The 14,519-nt window shown below is 38.8% G+C and overlaps 1 long non-coding RNA gene across 1 annotated transcript in view; it reads left to right on the forward strand.

Moving 5' to 3' along the window:
• Positions 1–14,237, forward strand: part of LOC128938817 (uncharacterized) — a 38,562-nt gene extending 24,325 nt beyond the window's left edge. The window contains exon 3 of the long non-coding RNA XR_008483189.1: positions 12,270–14,237. This is a non-coding gene — a long non-coding RNA (uncharacterized LOC128938817). The remainder of the gene's footprint in view (positions 1–12,269) is intronic.
• The last annotated feature ends 282 nt before the right edge of the window (positions 14,238–14,519 follow it).

Raw genomic sequence — 14,519 nt, forward strand, 5'->3', positions numbered from 1 at the left:
TGTCAACTTTTTACCTTTCCAAAGAATTTGAAGACATGTGACATAAAATTGAACATCATTTAATCTTCACTTTCACATTTACCACTTCAGAATGACGGACTTTTTTGCTTAAAAAAATTAAAATCTGAACTCGACTTAACTTTCAATTTCCTCTTTGGTTCCCGTTTTAGCATGTCTTGGCACCGCTCTTGTGTTGGCGGGAGGTGTCACTTCACAGAGCTCTAGGGAACAAAGTTTCCTTGCATGGGCATGAGCAGCATCGGGACAGATTTTTTGCTGTTAAGAGGATGTATATATTACTATGATTCTAAAATTTGGACTTTGACCTCTGCTGAAGTGTCTAATGGTGATGGCAGAATCATTTCTGATACCATCCCGTGGTAACCTCAGTGAAGTTTGTGCAGCCCACTGGGGCTGTGGGCAGGCAAAGGTCAGTTGCTGCAGCCTTGAAGAGAAAGTAGAGTATGTCTAGCTAGAAACATACGTCAGGCTGGGAGGGAAAGTAGTCATCATGGTTTTTTAATCAACATCACGAGGTGTTCTCACTATTTTACATAGCCTCCTGACAAACAGCCTGTGTGCCACTTGCCATCAGCCCTCTCTGGGTTTGTGTTCAGAACAGAAGATAAAATCAGGATGTTGCTGAACTTTGCCTAACACATCAGTTCCCTCAGTAAGACCCATAGAATTGCAGCGCTGGTAAAAAATATCTCTAGGAAGGAAGTACCCGAGCTGCTTGCATCCCTTTCTTCTCCCTTTAATACTTGGCAGGCTTTCACTTAGCTTGGTCAGGAAGTATTATGGGGTCTGTCTGAAATACTAGCTGCCTGCCCTCATCTTTTGCCAGAAAGTGCACAGGCAGAACTGTATGCAGTTGCTTTATTTATTTAAATTGTATTTTACCTTACTGTTTCCTGTGCAGCAGTTTAGATTTCCTGGTGGTTTAAGACTTGTGAAAGAAAATGAAGCCTCTGTCCACTGTTTGGTTGGGTCTAGACGAGATTTCTTGCAAATTAGATTTTTTAGAAGTAGCCTGCTAAATTTTTGTACAGAGAGAAGATCTGGATGTGAGTAGCACCATTCCATGTTAGCACGATTCACAGCCCTGAAGAGGGGAACAGGATGAGATTTTGCAGCTTCAATGTGGGAGGCATTGGGCACAGAAACTTTTTAAGATATTATTTCTGTTGCCAAGCCATTTGCTTAAAAAATTCATGTGCTGGAGCCTGTCTCTGCCCTTATCTAATGCAGCTGACCCTTGAGTTTCTTGCTTCTTGGATGGAGCCTGGATTTTCACATTTTCTCTAACTGACACTTCTTTGCTTCTTGCTTCATATCAGCTGTGTCTCTCATAGTCACCAGGCAGGTTGTAGGACTGGAAGTGAGGTAGGAACAAGAAAAAATGTGGTGCCTTTTTCTCTTGTGCCTATTTGCCTTGTCTTATACACTGACCATATGATGTGACAAGTTTGATTTGTTGGCAAAATGCATGCTGAGAGCAGCTTTTTGCTCCATTCCTGTGTTAGTAACTGTGAGATTGAAACCACTTCAATTACCAGATGGACTGGGTTTTCCAAAGGTTGTAATTCTCATGAACTCTGTGAAAATGAAAGTTTATATTTATATATCCTACCCTTGGATTATAGTTTTCTGTATTTATTTGTTTAAGTACAGGGTACAGCATGTACTATTTGATGTACTATTTTTGATGATCACTGTATTGTTCCACTTCCTTAAAATAAATAAAATAAAAATAGACTAATACTTAGCAGCATGCTAAGTGGTGAAAGGTTGATTCTAATTAAATAAGATTGTCCAAGTCCACGTAGGAAGAATTACAGATGGTCCAGAACTTTTGTAAATAGTTTAGGTAGTCTGACTTTGTATTTTCACAAAGTCTGGGTAGTCTAAAGTTTTGAGTGCATTTAGAAAATGCAAATCCCACAAGAAAAAAAAGTGTACCTTTATTTTCTACTGGCATGACGTAGGCCCCTCATGTGCACATATGGAAGTTAGGCAGCAAGAGGACAGGTGGGGATGGAAATATAGAACTGCTGCTAAATTGCTACCTCTCAGTTCCTTTGTTCAGCATAAGATTTCCTTTAACCACAGTAAAAAAGATGTGGTTTTTCAGGAAGCCTCCATATGAAATAGCTAAAAAAAATGTATCAGCATTTGACTGATGCCTAATTTACTACTTTTTCATGGAAAAAAAATCCTGCTGGATCCAAATCTGTCCTATTGGTGATGTTGCTGTTTCTGTAAACACTGTCTGTGGGCTGGCTCCAGGACTCTGTTCAGAGCTGGGAGACTCCCTTCCAGCAGAGGAAATGGGACGATGTGTTAAGCTTTTGCTGGAGATTGTTCACTTCCACAGAAGCTATATCCTCTGCAGGGAGGCAGAGCTTGGATCCCTGCCACAGCGTGTCCATGATGTTAACGAGGAGGAGAAGCTGTGCCTGCTTCAGCAGCAGCCTGCTAATTCAGAGGAGGGGTTGGAGAACAAAGTGGAGTTTGATGAAATTTAAATGTGACATTTAATCCCGTTAGCAGACAGAGGGAAAAGTTTTTTGTTCCATGGAGGGGAAGGAGAGGAGCTATTGAATTTACCTGAAATCTATGCATCAGGAAGAACCATATCAAATGGAATCTGGGTCCATGCCTTGTTTCAAATACATCGTCTTTGCCAAACAGAAACCTCAGCTGAGTTTCTGTACAACTGAAGCCCTGCTTGTTTTCAACCTGCAGCAACTATTGTTTAATACAGATGAGCAACTTGATCTTCTTTGGGTTGCTCACATACCATAGTGATGAGTCTTACTAAAATATTACAAAAGAAGTTTTGAGTTTACTGACTATTTAGGAGAAAAGAAGGTATGTTCAGGTGAGGCTTTTTTTACTGTCTTCAGGCTCAAGTAGTGATTTTATTGCTAAAAAAAAAATTGTTTAGTTTCAGCATAGCTGCTTCAAGTAATGCCTGTTCTTTTCTCTCAAATTTTTCTTTGACGTTGCTAATTAGTCAGCCTTAGCCAAAAATGGGTTAAATGACTTCATAAGTTGCCAGTCAGGTGTTCAGTGTGACTGCAGCATATTTCAGTGGTGGGGCTGAGCACCGTGATTTCTGTGAGGTCCCTGGCACAGTTCTGGATCAGTGTGTATCTGAACCTGCCCCTGCATGGGTGGATCACGCGGCGAGGCAGCGCTGGTGGGACTGCTGCATGTAGACAGTGTGAAGAGGAGGGCTCTGAGGGAGGCTGTGAGGGCGGAGATTTCATTTCTCTTAAGACACAGTGAGGAAGAAAGCATGAATGAGCTGTCACAGAAGCTGTAATGTGGAGTGCTGAGTCTGTCCTCGTGTGGTACTGGAGGTAGAGAAGAAGGTTTACTAAGGGCAAGGAAGGTTGCAGATCTTGACAGGCCTAGACCATGACAATAGCTGCTGTTTGATTCAGCTGAGAAGGGACAGGTGCCCCTAAGAGGATATAAGGATTCTTAGAGTCTTCTTTCTGGCAATAATTTTCTAAATCTGTTCCCGTTACAGCAAGGTTTTGGCCTTTACTTCACTGGAGAGTACCATGTTAAAGAGAACGTGGAAGACAGAGTTGCCTGGATGGGCTGGAAATGTAAGGATCAGTTGAAAGGACTTAAACTTAGATTTTATGCATAAATAATTCGCAAGCTTGGATGTTTGGCTAGGTCTGTGGAGTTGGAAGTATTTTTCTTGAAGTGTTAGGGAGATGAAGAAAGATTTCATGGGTTCCATTGGACACAGAGTCTGGACCGTGTTCACAAAGGGGATGGGATTTTTTTTAATTGCAAAGTAAACCACCCAGATTGAATGTGCAGAAGACCTTTTAAGGATCCCCACTCTAAAAACAAATAGAATATCTTCTGATAAGGAAGGAAGAAGGAGGGTAGCAGAATAGAAGACCCAATTCTAGACTCTCACAGAAAAGATTGGTAACTCAAAACACACAGGGATGGAGTAGTGCAAATATCTTTAGACTTTGGCAAGAGCACTGTTTGTTAAGTTAACCTGAAGAAGATCTGGGATGGAAATAGGAAAGTGAAACTTTAAGCAACTACTGTGCTTAGAGAAGAAATGGAGATATGGGTATTTAAAGAAGAACTGAGTAATCTAAGAGGCAAAATAATTAAAGGATGAAAATTCTATAGTAAGTCATACTTTGCCTTTAAACTTATTTGTAAGTCATTGAAAAGGGGATGTCTTCAAAAACAAATGAACCAACATTAATATTTAAACATGGTTATAGCAGCCATAAGACACTGGCAATAGGAAATGCTTCCTGCATTGCTTAATTCTTACTTGTGAATGTAATAGAACTCTTAAGCCTGCATTGGCAAGAAAAATTAAATGTGTGAGTATTTCAAGCATAGTCCCAAATATTATTCCTACTTGTCCATGTAGAAATGACAGCATTTCAGGCTGGTAATTTCCACTAGAACTTTTTCCATTGAGGAAAACAATGTCCACCATTCTCCATCTGCAGGGCCCTGTAACTATTGAAATGCCAGCCTCTCTCAAAGCCTCACAGCTTGAATGCCATTTGCCATAGTGCATTCAGCAGTAGAGCTAACTGCTTGGTGGGTGCAGAGGAAATGCTGGAAGATAGTTGCACATAATTTAGGTAATGTAGAGAAAAATCCAAAACCCCCTTTGAATACTCAAGGGCACGCTTTGAAAGATTTTAGAAAATTAGGTTGTGCTAAGTAGTAACTGACTGTAAGATTCTTTCCACTCAAGTTTTGCTGCTGATCTGAACTTTCAGTAACTTTTTAAGTGCATCTTAGCAGTTCTGCTTCTGCAGAATCTGAAGTTCTTTGTGTTCTTATAACTTTGATTTTGAAGGAGTTATGTTTCTTAGGTGAAAGGAGCCAGCTATTCTATTTTTCTGGCATAGTGTGCAAGCTGGCAGTTGAGTCATGTACTCTCAATGCTGGTAATGTTCTTGAGATTTCCTGAATAGAGAGTAACTGGAATAGTGCTTATCATCTGGACATAGCACACTCGGTCTGAGCAAGTGACACGTGTAAAACTGAGACACTTGGGTTGGGTTTTTGCATTTTTTGAATGTGCAGAAAGTGAGGGGGAAATGACCTGCAGAAGAGCTGTTGTAGAAACAAGTGTTTACGTGTAGGGAATTTGAGGGAGGGAAGTTAACAGAAATTATGAGCCTCAAGGGTCCTTGTTACAATTAGAGCCAAGACTCAGGAATTAAGAATTCCAATTTAGAGAGTACGCATAAATTACCTCTTGTTTTAACCTGACAAAGACGTGCAGTTGTATGGAACAAAATAGGAATTGTGAAAGGTTTCCTAATAAAACTCAAAAGCAAGGTGAAACATGCTTATGGTTTTTCTATTTAATTAAGCACTTAGTCAGGTCTGCAACTAAGCTTGCCTTGCCTCTTAAGTCAGTGATTAGGCTCCTCCAGGAGAAACTTCTCAGACTACAAAGCTCACCTGAATTGAAGGGAGGTTCCAAGGCTTAGTTTAGGTATGAAATTAAGAGGTGCTCTACTTTAAGTGGTTTGAGGGTTTCCTGTGAAGAGATTTACTTTACTTCACATTCTTTTTTTTGCATTTGCTGCTGCTCAACTTACAGGCAGTTTGTACTCCATCTCCCCTTCAAAAGTACATGGCTTTCAGGGTGCTGCCTCTCTGCTTTTTATTTCTATTTTTTATATTAATATCCCAAAAATAAATGCTCAGAAAAAATCTTTATCTGTATTTCTATTGCTCTCTCAATTTTATTCAGCCTGATATACGAAATTGTACAAAGGAAATCCAAGAGTGCGGTATGGTTAAAACTGAAGCTCAAACCTCAGAGCTGTGCTGAAATGGCCCTATTAGGCAAGATAAATATTTCAGTAGGTTCTTTTCCAAACCATTGGCCTAAAAAAGTTAATTTTTTGTTCATGGTTTTTAACTCACCAAATTTCTTTTAATTATATAATTTTTAAAGTTTTTTGCATTGGGCTTAAGATACATGCACCGGGTTGATTGCATTTAGTAAGAAAATCAGAGATTTTGTAAGACCATGCAATAAGCCAGTATTAAAATTATAAACATTTGCTGTATTACTCTTATGCAAGCAAGTTTTCCTGATGTAAATTTCCACAGGTCAATGTATGTTGCTTTGCTTACCTGAACGCTATTTCTCACAAAATGGAAATCACAATGTCACTAATGTTGAGTAGGTCTGTGCCAAGCAAAAATTTTAACTTAGGTTTCTTAGTCACTTAACAATTCTCTTCTTGATTTCAACAGTTTCTGGTGTTCTCTTAATACAGATTTTTGCTTCAAAGTAAGACTTGTTGATTGTGGTAGGACAAGAAGCTCAATCTATAAACTCGCAAAGCTGAAAATTCTTGCTGAGACTAAATAACATAAATTATGTTTGGCGTGGGAGAGTGCTTTCTTTCCTTTTTTGATTGTTTTTAACCTGTACACTAATGGTCTGAAGTAAGGCCTGCTCTTCAAATAGCCTGTGAAACCTGTCTAGTTAATAGCTTTAGGAGTGAAGTTTGTAACTGAATTTGGACATGGAGCAGAAAAAATGTTTATATGCCACACGTCTTGCTGAAACTAATTTCTACCATAAAGAAATCATAGATTTATATATTTATTTGCATGAAGAAGTTAGATAAAGTCTGCTGTTAGAAATTTCAAAGCAAAATCACCTCAGCCGAGGATGCTCTGGAAACTCTTTCCTTTGCAGCTCTTGTAAAAAATCAGAGATGGGGAGAATGTGGGGAGAGCTTGTGCTGCAGCACAAGGACAGACATGGTAATGCTTGTTTTGCAGAAAAGCTTTATTTAGCTTAGCAACCTCATTGCTAAATATTCCCTGTCACTTTGCAGCATAATCTAAGGAGACTATTTAGGAACAGAGGGAATGTGAATGTGTGAGGCCACGACTCGTTGCTAGAGAATCTGATGAGCATGAGAGAGGAGGGCATTGAACCTTAATTATAGATTATTTAGTATCAAGCTGGTCTTCTTGTCCTGAGGCATACAATGTTTAGGCCCACTCTTACACCTTTATTGGGTTTTGTTCATGTTGATAATGTGCAAATGAGATCTATTGTGTGTGATTTTTTTCCATTCAGGATTTGCAGCAGGGCTGGATATGTTTACCGGGACAGCAGGGGGGAGTTAAAGAAATATCCTTATCAGCCTGGAGCAGGGGGTTGTACTAGCAATTCTCTAGGCTGTACTGACATCTGGTGGCAGTTTATATATTTATAAAGTATTTGAAATACTTTTCATTCAAAGGTGGGCCAATTAATTCCCTGTCTAGAATATGCCTGCTTGTGTTTTGGACTGTTCCACCTTATTTTGTAGCTTGTGTGTCGCGGCTGTTCCTTTCCCACTGTCTTGCTTCTGACTCTCAGAAGCAAAAAGTTTAAAACTAAACTAAATTTAAATTTAATTTTAATTTTAAAATTAAACTACTCTTTCTTTCACCTAGTTTAAAAATGTATTGACTTTGTTTTCAGATTTTTTGTGAGTCTTATAGCAGTTATATGGAAAAGGAAACATTATTTTGTTTTCTTCCTTTCTCTTCACATAGTTGCAGGGCTCGTGAAGAAAATGAATGAGATAGTTTTCTTTCTTTGAAGCTGAAAGGAGAGCTGAAGGAGAACGCTGAGATCTGCCTCCATTTTTAGGTCTTCCCCATCAGACAGAGACTCCAGGGCTCCTCTTTACCCATATATATAAAAATACATGTTTCTGAAGTGGAACACAAAATGTTTAAGATGGGGAAAAACAGAATTCACTGTCATGGACTTGAAGTAATCTTAGAAACATGCCAGGGTTTTTTTTTTTTTGAGAAAGTTGATAACAAATCATTGTTACCAGGATCAAAAGGTATTCACTGGAACTGTGTGGCTTTCCAGGAATGGGCAGGTGAGAAAGAACGCTTGGCAATTTTGAGAGAAATTGTTCTTCATGTAGGAGAACAGCAGTAGTGAGAGGTTTGTAGTTTTCGTGGTTACCACACAGAGATGGAGGCTTAGGAAGGGGTTCCACCAGACTCTAGCTAAACTCTAAGGATGCCTGACACTGACTGCTCCTTTCCAAGTCCAAATCTCAGTTCTTACTTCAAACTGACAGAGCTATTACACTACATAGTCGCTGCTTCTTGAGGGGCACTGCTCAGTGAGGGGGATAAGTTAGGAATATCTCCAAATGTGAAGACCACAAAGTCTCCAGGATTTCACCAGGCAAAGAAGGAAGAGTTTTAAATAGCTTGCAGTCTTCCCTGACCCTGCTCCTTTTAAGTTGTCTGTATTCAGAAGGGGGATTCAGCACAAGTATTTTGCCCCTCAAGTGGGTCACTGCAGGTGGGTCAGGTAAGCCTTTATGTAGGCAGGTTAGCCTTCCCTGTGTGCATTATGGATTTTGAGGAAGGTTTTGAGACACTTTTGAATTTTTGTGAAAGACAGTGTAAGAGGCCTTCCTATATAAATAGTGCATCATTAGTTTTGCTAATGGCAAAATATTTATAATGTTCAGTGATATTTGCCCCCATTTTCATGGTGTGCTTGATGCAGAGAAGAATGGTTAGCTTTTTTAGAAGGCCATGAGCACACAGAATGTAGCATAAAGTCAGCTCATCTTACAAGCCTGTAAGGGCATTAAACCTTACACTATATATAATTTTCTTCCTGTGTGCAGACAGGGTAATTTTTCTTTATTTTATGGTCCTCTGCCATTGGGTGATATAATTGAGTGGTTCTGGCTATAACAAGTATTCTCTAAGGGGAGCAGTGAGTAATTTTTTGGATGCATGTTGGCACCCAACTTATTGTCATTACCAGAAATTAAATGTTTAAACTTGCTACAAAGGAAGGAGAATACTTTTTTTTTCAATCTTTCCCTTTTGTGCTTAATTGTAAAATAAAAGCAAATTAATGACTACATTTTCTTTATGGTGTGGCATTTACTGGGCAACTCACAGTCTTTTTTCCAGGTGATGGCAGGGCGGTGCTTTAGTTTTAGGTTGTTAGTTTGTTGCTGCACTGCATTCTTTTAGCAGCTGCCTCTGACATAACTCTACTACATTTTACAGTCACATCCCTTAAGTGTAGGAGAGTGAAGACAAGGGAGGGACAAAACAGGTTTTAGCATCAGGTAAATGGCTATGTCACTAACACCTTGCCTCTTGGAGATCTGAGGGAGAAAACTTTTTTCAGTACTTAATCCTTACTTTTGTGATAGCTTTGCTGAGACCATGACTGCTTGTGTGGCTGTTGGTGCAAGTAGTGCCTTCCCTTAGACCCTTCAGGGGAAGGATTTTAGCCTGGCTTTGTGCAAGGCTTGCTGGCCAATCACCAGCTGTATTTCTTTTTCACCTACATGCTTTGCAGTGGAAGCTGGGGCAGGCAGGTTGCTGTGTCTGGGTACCTAGACACAGACAAGGAACTGTGGTAGGCATCTCTCTTGGCAAGGGGCGTGATCTGTGTAGCTTCTTATCCTCCTCAGGTACATCACCTTAGATGCATCTTTGACTACAAAAGTACTGGTAAAAAGGGAGCCACCTGGAACAATATGGAAGTCAAAGGCAGCTTCAATAGAGAAGCAGTAGAAATACAGAGGACCTGTATTTAAAGTCATCATTCAATTGTTGTCATGTTCTTCTGTCATTTGTTTTTACTGTAGGCCCTTTAGAATAGGAATTTCTGTGTTGAGCATAAATGAAGTTCTTGCCAGAAGATTTCCTTGAATTGTTTGAAGTTACCTGGTGCACCTTTCAGAGGCACATCTGACATATATATGCAAAACTGACTTAAACTCCTAAGTCACTTGTCTTATTCATTTAAATGCTAAAGCTGAAGAATATATAAAAAGTCTTAGAAGTTTAGGATTCTGTGAGACCATAATATGTTACTTAGGTTTTATTTTGATTTTTTCTTGTTCTGAAACTCCAGATTCTTTTTGCTTCACATGTTTTGAGTATTTCCTTGTCACTGCATTGTTTGCCTTGACAAGTTTTCTTCTCTGTGTGCTGACAGTATGTTGCCTATTACAGCTTAGATATGAGGCCCACAGCTCCAGTAATTCATAGGCTTGTTTTGAAAGCAGAATTTTTTCCTGTTATAGACAGTTTGGGTGGTTTTTTTTCTTCTACTTACTTTTTAGCAAATAAAATATCAGTGCTTTCTGAATTTACATAGTTGTGTGGGGTTTTTGTATTGGGGACATACTAGATTATTAGAAATGGGTCATTTTTTTGTTCTATGGAATTATTGTTCTATGGAATTCTATGGTATTAAACTTGGAAGAACTGTTCTAATGTTAGAATGTAAAGTAAGTTAATATTTTCTAAGTCAGCTGTCTGATCTTAAGCCCTGAAATTTGAATTGTACTGAAAAAGTAATTGTAAATAGCAATTCTAACCAATGTTAATAAAAGATGCACATCAAGATGATGTCATGATTGATGTTTTAAATATAAAAAATAGTCATCATAGCTCTTACAGGATCAAAATAGGATCTGTTAGCAAAGAAATATCAGATACCTGTCAACTAAAGATTGAGCGTACTGTGGTAAATTCCATCAGAGACTACCACAATATTATTTTTCAGCTTTCTCTTGTAAAGAGCCAAAGTGCCTTCTGCAAATCATATTTCATCTGCAAATCTTGAATGAGAGATATAAGGTCTCTTGCAGCAGTTCATGTGGGATTTCAAAACTGGCTCTGCCTCCAGGAAGACCTGGGATTAGATTACTTACTGAGATGTTTACACCTTGATTATTCTGAGATGTTCCCATTTTCCTTGCTCTGAGAGAACAGCTCCATGATTTTATTTCTGCACTTTATGCTTTTGTTTCTACTGCTGGATTCATCATTGAGCCAATGCCAGGCTGTTTCTATCTAGCAGGGCTACCTGGCAATCTGATTGGTGTGGCTGCTTGACTGAAGACAGGGATTTTCCTCTTCTACTGTATGCCCTACAGAGAGATCCAACCCACAGACCCCACTGACATGTAAAAGCAGTGAAGTTAGGAAAAATGCATCTTACTAGTGGACAACTAGCATAGGTTGTTTAACTGCTGACCAGATGATTTATTGAGGACAGACAGCTCAAGAAAGAAAACTTTTAGTTCTTAAAATTTGTGCCACCTCTGGCCTTGCAGTCTGTATTCTTTTGTAGCAGACTAGAAAGTAAAGACAATCTGTGCCTTCAGATCTATTGCAACTTTTGAGCCTCCTGCACATCTCCAGGCCTCCTTATGAATGGTCAAGCAATGGACAATTGCATAGTCCCCTTCTTTCCCCTCCTACTGCTGCTCTGTTTCCTGACCAAATCTATTCCCTCCAGACACTGGCTTTTGGATATCTATCCTGATTCTAAGAATCACTGGAATGATACGTAGATAATGGTAGAGGAGAAAACTGTGTAGTTACTTTGGTCCAAATGAAGCTTACTTCATGCCCACAGAGCAGCTGTTTCCTCAGAAAGCTGGCCAATGTACTGTGCTATAAATGGTGTTCATGTGATGATGAGTACTGTACTGGTATTGGGGCAGCCCTTCTATGGGCTGTGCACTCAACTAAAGCTCCTCTACCTTTTCAATAGTAGATGAACTTTTTTTGAAGTACATTGCTGTGTTTTTGTAACACAATTCAGGTCCCTGGTCACTTGAATATTTTTTTTTGCACGTGCATTGTTTTTTAAAGCAGACTATTAATAATCTTGTCCCAAAGTTTTACTTACATTGCACTTAAACCTGTTTATGTGGCATCTTTTTCTCGTCTGAGGATTTTGACTTTTGTTCTATGTGAGAAATTTTTTTCTTTTTTCTGATTGGATTATCTTTTTTTTTAACTTTATTTTGTTTGGGGCTTTTTTACCTCTTAGAGATTATGCCTTCAAGGAAACTGAATACTTAAAATGTTTCTGAGTGGAAAGTATAATCTCAAATGTACCTAGACTGCTGTTATCAGCCACATGTTGTTATTTAATCAAGCTCTTCAATTTACCAAGCTGTATCTTTAAAAGCATTCTTTTCCTCACAGTATTCAAAACTGTTTCTGAACTGTCATTCCTCTGTTAATTAAAAATAAGCTAGATAGTGTAGGCATTCTGTGAGCCAGCACTCTAAATATCAGTTTTAAATCGTGTTAAAAGCTTCCAGTGCTTTGGAAATTACATGACAGCTCTTACTTGTAGAATGCAAAGACCATTTTTTTGCAGTGTGCACTCATTAAAATGGTGTATTCTCTGTTTTCTGCAGGCTCAACTTCAGGACATGCAAGAGTACTTTGGAGTGAACTGGCAGTAAGCCTTGCAGTACCATGGTGGCAATAATACTGGCTGTCCTCTGGAGATGCTGAAGCTTTGAACTTCTTTCTTAGACCCTCCAACTTGTTCACAAAGGACTTAAAACTGATTTGGATTCATATGGTCATGGGTATGGATTTTTTCCTCCCATTTCTTGACATCTGCATGTTTCCAGCAGTCAGTGATGAAGTCAGTGCTAGGTCTGCTGACATTTGGTCTGTTCTGGGGAGCTCTGAGTGACAGGTACTGTAAACATCCTACACTCTCAGCTGTGGAAACTAAGAAAGCTGGGAGAAGGCTGTTTACTCTCCCTGCCTTGGAAATCATCTGGAGGGCAAGGATGGAATATTCTGTTGATTGTATTTCTGACAGCCTGTATTTCATACTTTACATTATGGTGTCAGTAAACAAATTCTGTCATTACATCACATCATCAATGTCTTGTGTTCAGACCAAGGTCAGAAGGGCATTGTCATATTCTTCAGCTGTACTGCTAGCTTGAGGGAAGCTTAAATAGTGCAATAATACACTGCAGTACTTCCATCCTTAAGCAGTGATTGAAAAAGACCTGTCACACTGTTTGTTTGAAGGTAGTGATACATAAAAGTTGCAGTGTGGACATTCTCAAACTGACATATCAGTATTGTATTTAATCAAAATCACCCTTAAATGGTTGGGGCTTTTTTTCTAAGATCTACTCAATTCTTGTTTTCTACCCAAAAGAGCTAGAAACAGAGGTTAGAAGGCAAAAAGATTGTAGGGGAATTAAAATTTCAGTTTCTTTTCAAAGAAAATCAGAGGTGTTAACATGAACTCCAGCTCTAAATTAAATTAGGGTACAAAGGTCTTATACCTCATGTTTTCCACTTGATGTTCCCTACCACTTGCTCCTCAGACTGTATCATACTTTGTGCTTTGTCCTGACAATCTTTCTCTTCTTCCTTTGTGTTTCTTTCATTCTATATGCTGTAAGCCAAGTCTAACTTACCAGTTTAAATGTAGAATAAGCTGAAAAAGTAATTTTCCTTTTAAATCTAATATCCTGCTGGCATGATCCTTAACTCCTAAAGTGAGTTTTGGAGCTTTTCTTAAGCAGGGACTCTGGCAGAAAGAATATTCTTTCCCTCTTTTCTTTTTCCTTGTTTATGGGGAAGGGACACCTTTTGTGTGCTCAAAGATCACTGTCTAGTTTCTTTTGCAATAGCATTTTTATGTGTTCAGATCCTTCTGCTTCAGCTTTTTAGGAAAGACATTTAAATATAAAATCTTTGAAATAGTTTTCAGGGTTTGGAAATGGATGGGAGTGGGAAGACAACAGGTAAAAGAATGTGTAAGGATTTGAAGTAGTACTTACTAGTGGACAAAAAAGAATTTAAACTTTTATGCAGAACTTTAAAAAGACAGTTATTTGAAGTAATAATTGTTTTTCAGGCTCTGGCTTGCTTTCCTATTGGAGGAACCAGTAAGAGGGAAAGCCAGGGTCAAAGTGCTGTAGTGAAGGACTAAGTTGATGAGTAAAAAGAAGGCTTATGATTAATGTAGTAATTTCCAAGAAAAGCAGAGTTAACCCTTGAAAATGATTGTTTTAAGGAGATGTAGCTGTTCAGACTAGTCAGACGATAGGGGGTAGCATTTCCTAATGCACATGGTTCCCTTGGCAGAGAGAGATTGCTGGGTGTGATGGAGCACGGTTACTTCCTCCACTGCATGACAACACTGATTGTAGATTATGCTGTCCAGGAAAGACAACCTCCTGAAGGAGATAAATTCCTTAATTTCTGAGATGTGGGTTTGTATATTATTTTTATTTAGACATGTTTTGGGTTTGAAGTCATTATTTTGTGTCAATTGAAAATACTTCTCTATATTTAATATTACTTACTTGTACATTGAATAATGAAACTTCAGTTTAAATGAAACTCCGGTATAAGACTCCAGTACTCCCAGCTTTGTCATACATTTTTCCTGGCTCTGTACTGACATGATATGTTTAAACTGCAAACTAATTCGGTGACTTGACCCCACTGAAAACTAAGTAAGCAAAACAGCTTTTATGTGGATCAGCTGCTTACTCCACCACTGTCCTGTGCCTGAAGTGCTACTGAAAGTCCTAGTTCCTTCAAATATGGCCACTTTCCTGAAGAAAATCACAGTGTTTGTTTTGAATAGATTATGTAGTCCTAAAACAATAAAATAGTGAAAT

This window comes from Melozone crissalis, unplaced genomic scaffold (assembly GCF_028551555.1).
Source record: "Melozone crissalis strain CALT ecotype California unplaced genomic scaffold, PUWL_Pcris_2 ptg000027l_1, whole genome shotgun sequence".
In the NCBI taxonomy this organism is placed as follows: Eukaryota; Metazoa; Chordata; class Aves; order Passeriformes; family Passerellidae; genus Melozone; species Melozone crissalis.